Genomic DNA, 18291 nt, shown 5'->3' on the forward strand with positions numbered 1-18291 from the left:
CCTCTTGTGCTCCTCAGTTTGTTTCTTTCTTAGCACTCCTTGTCTGGGCCTCTGCAGGGGCCAGGGCAGAGCGGCGCCGCAAGGGGAACCACAGAGGCAACCACAGCAGCTGCAGGGCCCCAGTCCAACCCCGCTGGACTCACTGAAGCTCTGGCCTCCCTAGCAGCTGCCAGGAGGAGCAGACAACACTGTCCACAATTACAGGGGAGTCGATGCCCATGGGCATGACTTGTTCTTTCTCCCCCCAGTGGCTTATTCCAAGATGCAGTGGTTCCATAGGACCGCCCCAGAGGCAGCCCACGTGACTGAGCAGCCAGCTGTGTTGTGTGGAGAAGCTGAGGCCAGCTGGGTATCACAGAAACACAACTTGTTTTTGCTTTTTTCCTTCTCTGGCTTTCTGCCCTTCCCCCTCACTCTTGCTTCCTGGGGTTGTACCCCACAATAAGGCATTAGCACAGAAGCTTTGCCTCAGGCTCTTCTCTCTGGAGACCTCATGCTAAGGTGTTTACTTTTGGAAAACTACCACAACACCAAGCACAAAGTAAGTGCTAGAGAATATTTTTTTGGATGGCTGGATGGATGGGTGGATGAATGAATGGGTGGGTGAATGGATGGGAAGGTGGGGGAGTGAGTGGGGGGATGGATGGATGGATGGATGGATGGATGGGTGGATGGGTGGATGGGTGGATGGGTGGATGGGTGGATGGGTGGATGGGTGGATGGGTGGATGGGTGGATGGGTGGATGGGTGGATGGGTGGATGGGTGGATGGGTGGATGGGTGGATGGGTGGATGGGTGGATGGGTGGATGGGTGGGAGGGGGAATGGACGGGTGGGAGGGGGAATGGATGGATGAAGGTATGGATGGATGGAAGGTTGGGTGGATACGTAGGTGGGAAAATGGGGGGGTGGGTGGATGGAAGGCTTAGCTACACAACACAGTAAGGAAATTCTCTTAGTCAGAAAGGCAACATAGGAACCCACATGAGAACATTGCTGCACACAGCCAGGGAATCAGTGCCCTGAGCTCTTCCCTACATTCCCCTCTCATGTACTAAAAACACACACTCCCCCTGACCCATGTATATCTCTGCCTCTTCCAGGTCAAGCCTCTTGTGAGTGAACCTATTTGTAGAGCTGGAAAAGAGGACCCTGACAAATGGAAGAAAATTCACCAGCAGATAGATAATCCCTTGAAAAATGAGATCAGGGTGACACACGTGTTCTCGCATACCAAACACCACACTAAGCTGGAGGAACTGGGTACATAACCACACTGAATCCTCACAGCAACCCTCTGAGGTGGACCCTAGCTTTTCTTGTCCCATATTACAAATGAGGAAACTGAGGCACAGAGAGGTTAAGTACATTTCCCAAAGTCACCCAGCCAGTAGGAGGCAGAGACAGGGCTTGATTCCCATCCACCTGGCACCAGCAGATGTGCTCCTAAGCACTGTGCTTGTTGAGAGTGAAGACAATTCTGTTTTTCTTTGCCAGTAGGACCTAGCGATTCTGGTTTCCCCATCATCCCAGCCAGGGCAGGCTTCAAGTAAGCTGGGCAGGCATGGTGGCCTCTCTTCTGGGTAACCCTCACATATCCAAATGACAGCTGGCTGAACAGTGGAGACCCACCCCCAAATATCCACCCAGAAGAAAGACCTCCTTTCTCTCAGCTTGGGCCTGTCTGAGGAGGAGGAAGGAGCAGCCGCAGCCTGATGGAGATTGATAAGCCTCCCCCAGCAAAGACTTCTCCAGATGGAAGCCCAAAAGGGACTGTTTTTTTTTTTTTTTCAGGTGGAGGGAAGGTGCAGGGAAAGGGCAGGAAGTGAGGGAGAGGCCAGAATGTGAGGTGGCCTCAGCCCCTCCCTGCCAGGCCGGGTTTGAAGAGACCAGGAGACTGGCTCTCAGGCCCTTCCATCGGCCTCGGGGAAGGGCTAATTATTCTTGGCCTTCAGCCCACTCCTCATCCGTCTGGGTCTGCCCCACTGCCCAGAATGTACCAGGACATCTCAGTGACTCTGGTGCCAAGGCATCCTGCTACACATCAAGAAATTCAAAAGACTCCAGGCTTTACCCCCACCTACCACTGACCACCTGTCAGTTCGTCAGACCGTGGTGGCTTGTGTGTTGCTGTGATGCTGGAAGCTATGCCACTGGTATTTCAAACACCAGCAGGGTCACCACGGTGGAGAGGTTTCAGCAGAGCTTCCAGATCAAGGCAGACTGGGAAGAAAGGCCTGGTGATCTATTTTTGAAAATTAGCCAATGAAAGCCTTACGGATTATAACAGAACATTGTCTGACTCGCTTGTTTTGGACACAACATCAGGAGGGATCAATTGTTGGGTGAAGGCATCATGTTTGGTGAAGTAGAAGGCTAACGAGGGTGTGGGAGACCCACAGTGAGATGGATCTGCACAGTAGCCACGATGATGGACTCAAACACGCCAGCGATCGTGAGGACGGCACAGGACCAGGCAGCATTTTGTTCTGTTGTGCATGGGGTTGCCATGACTTGGAGTCAACAGCAGCGATCTCTCTCAATCCCTACCACCACCCAACCCCAGGAACTTAAAGGTCCATCCATTCTGTTCGTCCACATCCAAGCACACCCTATAGCTGAAAGGTGCCTGGGTGCCCCCCACTCAACCCTGCCTTCAGAACCATCCGTGCAGCGTGGCTTTCAGAAGAGCTCCCAGGATGGACTCATCTGATGGCACCAGCTCCCACTCCAGGACCGTGCCGTAATCTCTTCAGCTCAATCATGTCCAGTGCCCAGGTGACTGAATTTCCTAAATGACAAGGCACCCTTAGGACCCTTGGGTCCCCTCATTCTTCTTACCTTTCCTGGGAATAAAATAAACCACCAGTTAGAAAGAAAGCACAGAGCAAACACTCATGACTGTGGCAGAGACTGCTGGTTCATCACCAATGTCCATTCTCCTGTCTTCCTTTAGCAACAAAACTTCTGAGTTTAAAGACGGTTTCTCAGCCTCCCCTGTGGCTAGGTGTGACATGTGACTAGGTTCTGGCCAGTAAGACATGAACAGAAGGGGAAGCCGCTTCCATGTCATGACTTACAAGAAAGCTGCATATGTGTTCCAGAGTGCTATGCAGGGTGGCGCAGGGTTCACACTCCACCTCTGCAGGGGCACCATTCACTTATACCAAAACGTGCACTGTATTCCCTGGAGTTGTATAGTGCACAATTGTGCACAGGGGCCTCAGGGGCTTCCCATTGACCTCTTTCCCCTTTTGCTGGCTGGGATACAAACATGATGGCAGGAGCTGAAGCAGCCACTGTAGACCCAGAGATGGAACCTGAGGGTCAAGCACAGCCAAGGTACTCCATGAACCTGTGTATTCATAAGTCTTCTTCAGAGCTTTGATATCTCTTGATTCCCACCCACATCTCTACCACCAAACCTCTTCCTCCTTTAGTCCTCCTCCTATTAATAAAGAACAGCATAATCTACCAGTTTATCCAGTTGACAAGCCGGGAGTCAGTCTGGAGTCACCTTCCTTTGCCCCCTCCCTCCACTCAGCAAGTCCTGTTGCTCAGCCCCTCACCATCCTGGTAGCCATCATCTTCTGCCTGGTCTCTCTACTTCCTTTCTTGCATCTCTCCACAATTTACACCCTGGTACATCCAGCAGGTCTCTTTAAAGTGTAAACCAGGTCACTCTTTGATTTAAAAAAAAAAAAAAGAAAAAACCTTTCATGGCTCTCCACAGTACTTTCTAATAAAAACCAAACTCCTTACTCGCGATACACAGGGCCCTGTACCATCTACTCCTGCTCATCTCTAACCTTGTCTCCCACCACCACACCCCCCTTACAGCCAAGTTCATTCCCAGTTTAGGGCTCCAGCACCTGCTATTCCTTCTACCAAGAACGCTCTGCACCCATAGTCACGTGGCTGGCTTCTTCTTGCCATTCAGATGACAACTCAAATGTCACTTCCCATCATAGCCTAAAGCACCTTCTTCATCCACTCTGCCAGGACCCTCTGTGTCATTGTCTACACGGTACATAATGCCCTTTGACATTGTCTGGACTGTTTGATTGCCTGTTTGTTGTCTGTCTCAAACAATCATGTTCACTCCATGAGAGCAAGGACCCCTCTCTCAGCGGTATTCCAACGCCTACTACTGCACCTAGCACATTGTAAGTGTTCAATAAGTAATTGTTAAATAAATGACCAGAGGGTGTCAGCAAGTGCTGATTGAGTTAAGTCTCAGACAAAAGAAACCAAGAGTAGAACAATTTTCCAAACTTACAGAATGATAAAAAAAGGGAAAGTTCAGGTAAGTGTGTTTTGTGCATGATTCTTGTTTGAAGTTGTCCTTTTTTTTTCTACTTTGAGTAAACTCAGGAGATGGGAAATTTGATGCTCAGGTAGATCATACGCAGCCTTTTCTACCTGGTTGAACAGGTTGCACACTGCACAACTCCAGGGGGCGCCATCCACACTGGGACCTCAGGGAACAGCATTCCTTGGAATTGTGCAGTGCACAGCCTGTGCACCAAAGGAGGGCAACCCTGATAGCTGTATGCGAGAGACGAAGATGAGAAGACAGGAGAGAGAAATAGTTCATCTTATGGAAGAAAGGATTAGAAAAGACCTAGGTAATCATCCACTTTAACTGCCCTCCCTCTCCCTCTCATTTTACAAATAAGGACAATGAGACCCCAAGCAGTAAAATGACTTTACAAAGCAAAGAAGGAACAAAGTTAGCCAGAGTCCCACAAAGGGCCAACAACACCAATATCATCATGTCTGTGATTATCAATCTCATTACCTTGTTGTGGGTAAGGGAGACCATTTGCACCAACGAGAGAAAACAAGGCCTTGGTCCCAGTTTGCAGCTGAGAGTTTAAGTTCTCAAGGGCAACAACCAGATCCCCGAATTACTAAACTACAAGAGGCCAGAGAACCTGTCTGTCTGTTCACCATTGCAGGCCCTTACTCCCTGCCCAAGCTCGAGGCTGGTATACAGTAGATATTCAAATAATAGCAGCTAACCTTTATTGATCCTTACTAAAGTGCTGTTTGACATACTTTACATATATTAAGTCATTTAATCCTCTCAACAACCTTATGAGGCAGGTATTATTATCATCCCCATTTTACAGATGGGGAAACTGTGGCATAAAGAGGTTAAGAAACTCACACAATGACACACAGCCAGTAAGTGCCAAATGAGCGAATGCATAAAATAAGTGAAAAAATGAACCTGTTATGTCATCATCATTGAGCCCACCTAAAATATGCCAACTAGGATCTCAGAGACCCCAGAGTCCAGCCTCCTTGCATGGCTGATGAGCTGCTTAATGCTGTGACAACAATGCCTCCATACAGGGGAGCAAGGAGTTCCTCTCCTTGCCAAATCAGCTTGTGTAATGGTCTGGCCAAGACGAGACAGGACTGGGAGGGCTGATGGTCAGTGGGGGCCAAGAATGGAGCAGGCCTGCGGAGGAAGCGTATTTTTTTTGCTATGCAGGAGGTGCTAAATGGGAAGGTGGCAGGGGCCCTCATACACACACTCACATACACTCAATGTCTCAGCTGACAGGAAGAGGAAATGCCTTGCATTTTCCAGCCACTTGTCCTGGGGCCAAGCCTAAATGCCAGCCCTAAAAATACAGCCTGGAAGCAGAGCTACGCTAACAGCTCCCTCTGGCATGCCCCCTCCCCTTACTGCCTCAGGTTTATTTTTGAATGAGGATGCTCCATGAAAGTAATTTGATGCTGGGGAAACCTGAGTTCTTTTTCTTTCATGTCGCCTTCCATTCAGGTTTCTGGAGTGGAAAGGGAAAGAAAGGAGGGAAGCTTGACTGCCTTTGGTTCAGAAGAAAAGCAAAGAGGAGTGGATACATACAGGCTCTTTCAGCATGACTCAGTGATTTGGTTGGCAATGAGAATTTGTCAAGCTGAGCATCATGCCAGGCACAGCATGGGAAACAAATCAAATATGCTATCCTTGCCCTCAAGGCACTTGCAATCTTCATGGGGCAATGCACCAAAACACAGGAAAAAAGAGCACACCACCCAAGGCAATGAGTAACAGAGGCAAATTCCAGGGTTCTTCAGCCAGTCCTGAAAGGCCACCGCTTTGAGCCTGTTGAGAACTTACCAGGGCAAATATAAGCAAAGGATGAGTGAAAGAATGAATACCTCCCTCCCATGGATGTTTGGGGAGCCCTGGTGGTACAGTGGTTAAAAGCTCGACCGCTAACCAAAAGGTCGGCAATTTGAATCCACTAGCTCCTCCTTGGAAGCCCTATGGGGCAGTTCTACTCTGTCCTACAGAGTCACTGTGAGTCAGAATCAACTTGGCAGCAATGGGTTTATGTATGATTGGAAACAAAGCAAAGATGTCTGTTCCTACCATTCCTATTGAACATTGTACTGGAGGTCAAAGCCAGTGCAATATGGCAAGAAAAAAAAAAAGACATTCAGAAATATGAAATACTTATGGATAAATCTGACAAAAGATAAGCAAGATCTGTATACTGAAAACTACACAGCATTGCTGAGAGAAATAAAGACCTAAATAAACGGAGAGATATACCATGTTCATAGACCAGAAGACTCAATATTCTTAAGATGTCAATTTTCCCCAAAATTGTTCTGTAGATTCAACGAAATCCCTATCAAAATCCCAGCAGCCTTCTGAATAAAACTGACAAATTGATGAAAATTTTTTATGGAAACACAAAGAACCTAGAAAAGCTAAAACAACTTCAGAAAAGAAGAACAAAACTGAAGAACTTCTTCTGTCTGATTTTGACTTATCATAAATCTACAGTAATCAATACAGAGTGGGGGGAAAAAAGAGGCCCCAAATTGACTCACGTATATGGTCAATTGATTTTTGACAAGGTACCAGGAATTCAGTGGTTAAAGGATAATCTCTTCACCAAATGGTACTGGAACAGCTGAATATTCATATGTAAAAGAAATTGAACTTGATTTCATACACATATACAAAATACTATGGCATAGTGGTTAAGTGCTACGGCTGCTAACCAAAAGGCTGGCAGTTCAAATCCACCAGGCACTCCTTGGAAACTCTATGGGGCAGTTCTACCCTGTCCTATAGTGTCGCTATGAGTCGGAATCAACTCGATGGCAGTGGGTTTGTTTTTTTTTAATAAATATATAAATTTAACTGAAAGGTATATAAAATGATACAATCATTTTGGAAAGCAGTATGGCAGTTTATTTCCATTCCTAGGTATTTACCAAAAAGAAATGAAAGCATTTGTCCACTTAAATGTGTACATGTAAATATTCATAAGAGCTTTATTTATAATACCAAAAACTAGAAACAGCTTGTATGTCCATCAACAGATGGATGGATATACACATAAACTGTGGTATATTCACACAATAAAAAGGAATGAGCTATTCATACATAAAATAACATGGATGAATACAAAATAATTAGGCTGAGTCAATTAATGTAATTGCTATCAATAAGTTGTACACCTGTAAAAAGTTGAATTGGCAAAAGTTGTGTGATACATTTACAATGACAAAAAAAAAAAAGAGTAGTTGCTGAGGCTACTTATGTACAACGAAACACCTCATAGGATCTGCTTCCTTGGTTTGGAGGTTTAGGGTCGTGGTTTCATGGAACATCCCAGGTAATTGGCCTAACAATGTGTTTAGTGCTTCTGTTCTACCTCCTAACTCATTGCATAGTGCCTGGGGTCTTAAAAGCTTACAAGTGGCCATCCAAGGCACAACAATTGGTCTCTATTCACTTGGAGCAACAGAGGAAGAAAGAGAGTCAGGAATAGGAGGAGGATATTAAAACCAGGCTAACTGGCCTGCCAGAGACTGGAGAAACCCTGAGAGTATGGCCCCTGGAAACCCTTTTAGCTCAGTAATGAAGTCACTCCTGAGGTTCACCGTTCATAAAACGAAACTAGACTAAAGGTGCATACCATCCTAGGGGCAAGCACTAGAAGGCAGGAGGAGGGGACAGGAAAGCTGGTAATAGGGGACCCAAGTTTGAGAAGGGAGAGTGTTGGCATGTCCTGGGGTTGTTAACCAATGTCATAAAACAATATGCGTACAAACTGTTTAATAAAAACCTGGTTTGTTCTGTAAACCTTCATCTAAAGTACAATAATAAAAAAAAAAAAAGAGGGTATGGAATGTGTGGTTAATTGCCTCCATGAACAACTGCCTCCTTTGTCATGAGACCAGGAGAACTAGATGGTGCCCGACTACCATTACTGAACATTTTGATCAACAATTCTGTAGAAGAATCCTGATCAAAATGGGGGAAATGCAAAACAGAATTTCAAATTTTCATGGACTCCAGACTTTCTGGATGCATGGAGGCTGGATGAACACCCAAAAATATTGCTCTGAGATAATCTTTAAGCCTTAAACCAAAAATACCCCCTGAAGTCTTCTTAAAACCAAATAATAGTTCAGCTTAACTAGTAAAAACTGTTTCGTCTTGAGCATTGTGCTCTTTTAAGATCTATCTATATGGGATCAAATTGACTACTGCAACTCGAAAAAATAGATAGGAAACTTAGGGAGCAGTGAGTTTATGTTAATGGGGGAGGCACAACTCAGAAAAGGAGGGTAAGAATGGTTGCACAACTTGAAGAGAGTAATCAATGTCACTGAAATGTACACGCAGAAATTGGGGTTGCTGAGTTTTTGCTGTGTATTTTCTCAACAACAACAAAAAGAAATTATTTTAAAAAACGATAATAAATGCAACTGATTAAAATACTAAAAAAGATTATAATAATTAGGCTGAGGGAAAGAAGTCAGACTGAAAATAAAAAGTACTTACTATGTGGTTCCATTAATATGAAGTTCTAGAAAATGCAAACTTATTTATAGTGACAGAAAGCAGATCAACTTTTGTGAGGTGCCGGATATATTCATTATCTTTACTGTGGCAGTGATTTCACGAGTATGCACATATGCCAAAACATCAGATTGGACACTTCAAATATGTGCAGTTTACTGTCTGTTAGTTATACCTCAATGAGGTTGTAAAAAAAGAAAAGGATTAAAAAAAATAACTATACCACCTCACACCCAGTAAGATGGCTAGTATCAGAAAAACAGGCAAGGATGTGGAGAAATTGAAACCCTTGTGCATTGCTGGTGGTAATGTAAATTGGTGAAGCCGTGCAACAGCTTGAAAACAGTTTGGTGTTTCCTCAAAAAGCTACATAGAAAATATATGACCCAGCAATTCCACTCCTAGGTATACACCCAAGAGACTTGAAAACAGGGACTCAAACAGATACATGTACGATAGCCACAAGGTGGAAACAACCCAAGTGTCCATCAACAGATGAATGGATAAACAAAATTGGTATACCCATACAATGGAATATTATTTAGCCATGAAGAGAAGTTAAATTCTCATACATGTTACAACATGGATGAACCTTGAAGATGTTATGCTGAGTGAAATAAGTCAGACACGAAAGGACAAATATTGTACAATCCCAATTACATGAAATACTTAGGCTAGGCAAATGCATAAAGACAAAGGTTATTAGTGACTACCAAGGGCCGGAAGGAGGAGGGAATGGGGGTTATTGCTGAAGGGGGGCCAAGTTTCTGTTTGGGGTGATGTAAAACTTTTGGAAACAGGTGGTGGAGATGATAGAACAACATGGTGAGGGTAATTGGTGTCACTGAGTTGTACACTTGAATGCGGTTAAAATTGTAAAAGTTTTTGTTATTATATATACATATATCATAAAAAAAAAAAAAAAAAAAAAAGCTGAGGATGGCCCTAACCAATAATCCTGAACTTTTTTCTTTTTTTTTGTCTGTGGCCCTCTGAGGATCTGATGAAAACCACAGTAAATTATACTCAGTAGCATCAATCATTGCCCATGTTAACACGCTAAACCTCTACCCCAGACAAAGCTGGGCCCCACCCCCTCAGCATTGTCCGCCCTCGCCTGGTCTTGCAACAAAGCCAATGAAGGTTAGAGCAGTGCGTTGCACACCCGAGACACAGCCAAGGGGCTAGGCCCACCCAGAAATCGCAACCAGGGGGCTGGCCTTGGATGCAGTGTGTACTGATCCGGGAACCATTAACCCGTTGTCTTTGAGTCAGTTCCAACTCATGGCAACCCTATGTGCGTCAGAGTAGAACTGTGCTCCACAGGGTTTTCAATGGCTGATTTTTTAGAAGTAGGTCACCAGGCCCCTCTCCCAAGGTGCCTCTGGGTAGACTCAAATTTCCAACCTTTAAAAACCAAGTATTTTAACCATTTGCACTACCGACGGACTTCCTGAACTATTGCCTTCTAAGTAACGTAAGTGTGGAAGCAGGAGGAGCCAGAGGAAACCTGGCAGGCTCCACTTTCTCAGTCTTCTCCTGTCTGGGTCTCCCAGCCACAGCCCTCTTTCTCTAGTGGGTAGATCCACGGCCATCGCCTTTAATGAGATAGGCCTGGGCACTGGTGCTTATCTGCTTATTACCAAGCCTCGACTCTGGACACAAGTTTACCCCTGACCCTCCAAGAATGACCTTGGACCCCAGCCATAGGCAGGCCCCCGACTCTGGCCCCATACTGAACTCTAGTTCCCAGCACCGCTGATCCTAGCACTGACCCCAGTGTGCGCTGAACCACAAGGGCATCCCGACAAGAACTGTGGGTGCTGAGAGCAGCTGGGGCCTCTTGAGGACACAGAGCAGCACACGTGTTTCAATCCTGTCACCTCTAAACATGAGCCACTGCATGTCAGCGCCGATGGGGGTGACAAAGACAAGAAAATGGCAGAGGAGCCTCGTGTGATTTGGCCGTATGGGGGCAAAAGCAAATCTGCCCCACCCCCCAAAGTCACAGCCTGTGACCCCTCTTCTGACCTGATTTCGGCTCTGTGGACTCTGGACTCAGGAGACAGAGTGAGGAGAGACAGAGCATGCTTCCCTGCCCTGCCCTCCCCCGGTCTTCCCTGGGGGGAGGTTTAGAGGAAGTGAGTCTCAATACCCCGCGTCTGCGTCCTCTGAGTCTCAGGTCTCCTGTTCTCGCTCCCGGGGGTCTCTGGGGAGAAGTAGCTCAAACACCCCAGCAGAGGGCGCCCTGTGCCTTCTAACTCGGCACCATGACCTGTTTCCTGGGTGCCAGGACAGAGTCCCTGGCGGGCTGGTCCCCAGCTTGGCTGACAGGCAGGAGGAGGGAGCTCCTGGCAAAGCGCCCCTTGGGCTCCCCTCCCAGCAGCTGAGCCTACCTGCCTGTGATCTCTCCATGCCTTGGGGGCAGGGGGCAGTGTCGGCAGGTTCAGAGATGCTCTCCCTTGATGCCTTGTAAGTACCCAACAGTTAATGGGCGCCCACCCACAAAATGCTACAGCTCTTTGGTCTCCCCAGCTGCCCCTTCCCACCACAATCAGGTCCCTGCCTGCCAAGTGCTTCTAATCAAAGCCTCCTCTCCCACATAAAGTCACATACGTAACTGCCAGGGGTAAGGAACCATGCTAGCCCAGGGACTCAGCCCTGGCTGCTCATCAGAATCACCTGAAGAGCTTTTTAAAAATACCAGTGCCTGTTCCCACAAGCATAGCACCTTGTTGTAAGCTCCCAGGGTCGAGGACCTCGGGACTAGAGGCTCCGGCAGAAGCCTCGGCCCTTACTTCTCAAAGCGTGGTTGCAGGCATCAGCATCACCTGGGAGTTTAGTGTGGCACCCAGAGTCTCGGGCCGACCCCAGACCTTCTGAGTCAGGGTCTGCATCATCACAAGATCCCAGGGGGACTCATGGGCTCATTAACCTTTTGGAAGTGCCGATTTAGAAGCAAAGTCACGACTCTTGACATCAAGAAGTTGATTTTGTGGTTAGATTGCTGGGAACCAGACCAAAAATAGAGGCCGTGTGGCATGTGAAAAGCGCTAACAGAACCATGCGTGTAGGGATGAATGGAGGACATTAAAAACACGGGCAACAGCTCTGAGGGCTGGAGCATTCCGAAGGCTTCTTGGAGGAGCTGGAATTTCAGCAGCTTTGAAGGACAGCTCAGTGGAGAGTGAGGAGGCATTGGAGGGGGCAGGGAAAGAGCTCATGGAAGGCCCAGGGGAGGGAGGCACTAGCACATCCACCCGGCATGTCAGGTCCCATACAGAGAGGAAGGGAGGGGGTGGACAAGAGCCTCCTGGGAGGCAAGAGGGGACCCACCTGGGAGGAAGTTTGGAAACATCATGGTGAGCCATTGAGCTGGCATTTTTCTTGTGGGCAAAGGGAAGCATTTTAGGATTGCAGAGCAACAAAATATCCTGTAACTAAGAGCTCTGGAAAATGTATCTGGAAGACACTGTGAGGTGAAATGAAATGGAGTAGCTTGCTTTTCCCACAGTCTTAGGCAGAATGATTAATAATGAAAATAATAATAACAAAAACAATAACTAAAATTTTTGGATTTTTTTTTCCCGGTATTCCAGAGGAGGAACCCTGGTGCGTAGTGGTTAATGCGCTCAGCAGTTTGAGCCACCAGCCACTCCGTGGGAGAAAGATACGGCAGTCAGCTTCATAAAGATTTACATATAGCCGTGGGAATTCTCTGGGCAGTTCTACTCTGTCCTATAGCGTCGCTATAAGTCGGAATAGACTCGATGGCAGTGGGTTTGGGTTTTTTTTTTCTGGTATTCCCAAGGAGCCCTGGTGGTACAATGGGTAGGTGCTCAACTGCTAACCAAAAAGTTGGCGGTTTGAACCCACCAGCCACTCTGTGGGAGAAAGATATGACAGTCTGCTTCTGTAAAGATTATAGCCTTGGAAACCCTATGGGGCAGTTCTAATCTGTCCTATAGGGTCGCTAGGTGTTGGAATCGACTCAATGACAGTGGGTTTGGTTTTTTGGTTTACCGTATTCCCAACGTGACTCCAAGTGCCTGTTTTGGTTCCAAGTAGAGTTGATGTTCAGCGGGCACACAGGGGGCAGGCTCCTGGGTGATATCTTAACCGATCAGTCATAGTCCCTGCTGTTAAATGTGTTAACTCCCAGGTTAAATAGGTCTTTGTCAGACAGATCCTGTACAACCCACAGTGTGGTCAGGTAATGTAGCCCCGTGGAGCCTCGAATTCAACCCAAACCTCCTCTGGAAGTGGATCAAGCTGCGTGGGAACTTCCCTTGCCTGTGATCTTAACTCTCTCTCACGTCATGTGGCCTGAACCCAGGGCAAAGGTCCCTGGCTCTGCTGCCTCACCCTGTCCCAGGAAAGGTCAGACCAGGCAGGTTCCTCCCACTTCTTTCCCCCTTTCTTTACCCTTCCCACCAGGTCATAGATCAGTGTTCCCCAAAATGTGCTCTGCAAAGCACACACAAGTCCTGCAGGGGATGGGGTGCTCCCCAATTAAATGCTCTATGTCGTATTTCCACCCTATACCCTGGAGCAACTCAGTGCACATTAGGTATGAAAGGTCCTGATAAGTCCTGCAGTAAAGAAACTTGTTTCCCTCCGTTCGACCCAACCTTTGACTATATTATGTAACTTTGATTATAGAACCCTCCTTTCTTCATGAACATTTATCGGTTTGTAAAAACACCATTTGGGAAACACAGATTCAGTAGCCCTGGAAGCTACTGTCTGTATCATCCTGTCCGGCTCCCTGCGACCATTTTACAGACAAAGAAGCTGAAGCCTGGAAAAGATCTGCTCTTTGCCTGAAGTTGTTGGCAAAGTCAAGGCTACGACTCTGAAGTCCTGACAGTCGGACCTCTGCACCGTACCACCATTCTAATTTCTGAAAGGTGGTCTCACTCCTGGGCCCAAGACAAGCCCCCTGTGGACTGTCTGATCCACTGGTCCCAAAGCCCCTCATAATGGTTCTCTCTGAGGAGGATGCCAGCCAGGACCATCCACACACAAGGGCAGCTGCTGGTGGAGCCTTAAGGAGCCCCAGAAAACAATTTAGAGGATGGGGCAGCGGGTCTCAGCTCCCAGGCTGGAGATTGATGTGGCCGCAGCCAGGGCAACATAATGGACCTTCAGCCCAGCCAGGCAGGAGATGAAAGGCAAGGGACATAAATAACACAGGAAATAAAAGGTGGAAAGCTGGCCCGAAGGAATAAATCCCTGTGCCCCGACAGGGCTCTTTGGGAGAGAGGGCAGAGTCCACGGTCGAAGGGCCGGGCAGGAGGGAGTGCAGCATGGTGGGCTGCCAGCAGCCCCCGGGGGCCTCTTGGTCATACTTGCCCACACACACCACACACTCACCGAGGCAGTGGGAGAGAGGGAGGGGAGAGAGAGCCCAAAGGGGGGCCCTAGTCCTGTCTGGTCACTTAGTCACAAAACTGGGGGATTTACCCTCTCTGCTTCAGCTTCCTCCTTTGTAAAATGAGGTGTGCTCACCAGGCCAGTGTTTCTTGAGGGGGGTCTGAGGACTACCTGAATCAGCTTTGTTTAACATGTAGATTCCTGGCCCTACTGCAGACGTATTGAATTAGGACCTCTGGAGAAGGGTCCGGGGTCAGGACAGCTAACGACCTCTCCAGGTGTGAGACCCACTGGACTAACTGATTCTTAAGATCCCTTATGTCGTATAGCTTAGATTGGATGGATGGATGGATGGGTGGATGGATGGATGGGTGGATGGGTGGATGGGTGGATGGGTGGGGGGGCTCGGGGGTGGGGCGGTGGATGGATGGATGGACAGATGGATGGGTTGTTAAATGCATGGATGGTTGAATGAAGGGATAGTAGATGTTTGCCTCGATTTATAAACTGCCTCATATGTGCTAGGCTGAATCCTTTGTTTATGTTTATCCAGTTCAATTTTTACTTTATTTACCCCCATTTTGCAGAAGAAGAAACCAGCTCAAATAAGTCCTATGACCCACCTAGGATGAGCGCAGGGCCAGGATTGAGCCCAGGCCTGTGAGCCCTCAGAGCTAGTGCTCCTGATCACCACAGTGTAGCACCCCCATGATGAGGGGTGCTGCAGAAGGATCCTCAAGTCAATAAGCATTATAAGCATGTTGTCTTTATGACCTTGACATCTTTTGAAGTAGAATCTGATCCCAAGAGCCCCCATTCCCATCCCTACAGGGCCCTTGCTCTAGCGGTGACTAAGGGTCTGGGGGAGAACAAGAAGACCCTGGAGATGGGGCAGATTGCCCCTCTCACCAGCCTGATGGTGAGAATATGGTTGAGGAGGGGACTTCCTCCAAGTTATGTCATGGGCAGACCTCAGAACCTGATGAAGTAGAATCTCCCACTTTCCCCGATATTCACTTGCCCCTCCTTTTCTTTTAAATGACCTAAAATCTTCCTACTTCCCTAATTCTCCAAGGGACCTGGACTCCTGCCAACCCCACACTTTTCCCCTCCCTTATGGGCCTGCCTCCACCTGCCTCCCCAAGACCTTGGGGAAGAGGCTGGGGAGTCTCTAAGGAAGGATTCTGGTGGATCAGGACTGAGGGTGGCCTGAATCTGGCCTTTGGAAATGATTTTTCAAGAGATACAAAGAGAAGGGCCCTCTGCTGCTTTAGGCTGCTGCAAAGGAAAATGGAAACCAGATGTGTGGGCCTCAGGGCATTAGCACCTCGTTCCCACTGTCCTCAGCTGTGGCTGGGAGCCACTGGGGGAGAGCACAGCTTTCAGTGGGGAGGGCCCTCCCAGCTACCCCTGTCATTCAGAGGAGGTGAGAGGGGGTGAAAACCCTCTGGAGCGGTGGGAAGCACAGGGGCCTCTGGGAATTCTGGGCTGAACAGACCAGCCAAAATAGAAGTTCTGCCAGTCATAACCAAGACACCGAGGCCCGAGGAGTGAAATGGCTGGAACAAGATCAAACAGCGTCGCCATTTTGGCAAGGTGTGGCCTTGTCATTTATCCTCTCCCTGGACTTCCACCATTCGTCATTCCTTTGTGGTGAAATATGGCCCTCCAGGGAGCTCGAAGATCCCCCTTGGAGAAGTAGGATGTTAAGCCACCCTAGCCATTAGTGGGTCCTAGACCCCGAACTTTAAGGAAGGGAATAATATTCCACAACTGTTCCACAATCTAGTCTAACCCGTTGCTGTCAAGTCAACTTTGACTCATAGTGACCCTACAGGACAGAGTAGAACTGCCCCCTGGAGTTTCCAAGGAGCAGCTGGTGGATTCAAATGGCCAATCTTTTGATTAGCGCTGAGTTCTTAACCACTGAGCAACTAGGGCTTCACACAATCTAGTCTAAACCCACGGCTGTCGAGTCGATCCTGACTCATAGCGACCCTACAGGACAGAGTAGAACTGCCCCATAGTTTCCAAGGAGTGCCTGGTGGATTTGAACTGCTGACCTTTTGGTTAGCAAATGTAGCTCTTAACCACTATGCCACCAGGGTTTCCACAATCTAGTCTAGCGATTCACAATCCTGGCTGCCCATTGAAGCCACCTGAGGGAGCGCTAAAAAAGAAAACACACAGGTGCCCCAGGCTCCTGTACAGAGATTCTGATTCAGTTGATTGGGACAGGACCAAGCATATTTCAAAGCTCTCCAGGTGATCCTGTGGGGCCACTCTACACAACTTCCGTCACAGTGGCCCTTCTAGGCTGGCAAAACCCTTTATCTTGGCTATGGTGCAGCACTAGACCAGCAGCAAAGGAAGCTTGTTGGAAATGCAGAGTCTCAGGCCCCACCCCAGGCCCCTGAATCAGAAGATCTCCAGGTGATTCACACGCAGGCACACTGAAGTTTGAAATGTGTTCCTCAGAGGAACCACAGGCCTCTGTTCCCACCTTGTTTCTGAGGCCTCTGAGCAGAGCAGGGCTCATATGGTCTCTCTTCTCTGTGCACCCCTAGCACATGCCCCCCGTTACCTCCCCCCAATCCTTTTCAGCCACGGAGCTGCTTGTCTGTGGGAGGGAAGGTGCAGAGAGGGTTTGTGTGGGAAGCCCTCTTTCTACCCAGCCCCCACAGGGTCCTGGGACCTCTTCCCCCTCAGAGAGAGCATGTGGGTGATTTACTGCCGGCAGACACTATGGGTTGGAGAGGCGGGGGCGTCGGGAGACAGGGCACGGCTGGCAGCCAGCCTGACCAAACACACTAAACGTCAGCCGCCACTGGGACCCTCAAGGAGTTACACAGCCTCAAAGATGCATTAAATCTGAGCAGAGAAAGACGGGCTGTTTTGTTTTTCTCTTTTAACAAGTGAGGCTTGTTCTAGGGACTGTGCGCATATGTTGCCGGGCTGTTCTGGCCCATGCTGCACCTGCTGACTCTGTTCTTAATACCCAAAGTCCTGATGTTTCCCCACCCCTGTCCTCTCCTCCACTTCCAGTCCCTGTCCCCTCTCCCCACAGCACTATCAGCTTCTGGCACTTCTGAATCCAAAGCCTGGACTGGAGCTGAGGCTGCAGGTGGATGGTAATCATGTGGAGGAGCAGGGGCCAGCCAGATGGTGAGACAGTGGCTCCAGGTCCAGGGGGTCACTGAACTCACAGAGGTCCGGGTCACAGGGTGAAGCCAGTAGGGAGATTTCAAACCCTGTCCTGAGACGTCAGGATAGGACATGGTCAGTCAGGAAGCAAGGGCTGGCAGGTGAGGAAGAGTATCCTTTAAGGATGGTCAACAGATGTTTCCTCAACTATGTCACTCTGAAAAGGGAAGGACCTTCCTTGTTTTCTCTGAAGCATCTTGAAGGGTCCTAGGAACAGCATGGGTGTCAATGGGTAAGTAAGGAATAAAGAAAAGACCATTGGATGGGTAGATAGAAAGACGGATGGAATGATTAGAACTTTTAATTCCAACAATAAGGCAAACTGGGTAGTGGGAAGGCCCCCCCTGATAAAGAACTTGTTGTTAGGTGCCATCAAGTCAATTCCGACTCAGAGTGACCCTGTTTACAACAGAATGGAACACTGCCTGGTCCTATGCCATCCTCACAATCATTCCTATGCTTGAGCCCATCATCAAAGACACTGTGTCAGTCCATTTCGTATTTTGAGTGCCTTTCAACATGAGGGGCTCACCTTGTAGCACTATATCAGACAATGTTCCACTGCTCTTCATAAGGTTTTTACTGGTCAATTTTTTCAGAAGTAGACTGCCAGGTCCTTCTTCCTAGTCTGTCTTAGTCAGAAGGTCCACTGAAACCTGTCCACCATGGGTGACCCTACTGGTATTTGAAATACCAGTGGTATAGCATCACGGCAACACCCAAGCCACCACAGTACAACAAACTGACAGATGAGTGATAGGATAAAGAACTAGACCCCGAATAAATTGTAACACACATTTTTAAATAAATTTCTGAGCTTGCAGAAAATATTCAAGAAAAAAAAAAAAAAACTCACAAAGAGTTGAA

Source organism: Elephas maximus, chromosome 16 (genome assembly GCF_024166365.1).
Source record: "Elephas maximus indicus isolate mEleMax1 chromosome 16, mEleMax1 primary haplotype, whole genome shotgun sequence".
Lineage (NCBI taxonomy): Eukaryota > Metazoa > Chordata > Mammalia > Proboscidea > Elephantidae > Elephas > Elephas maximus.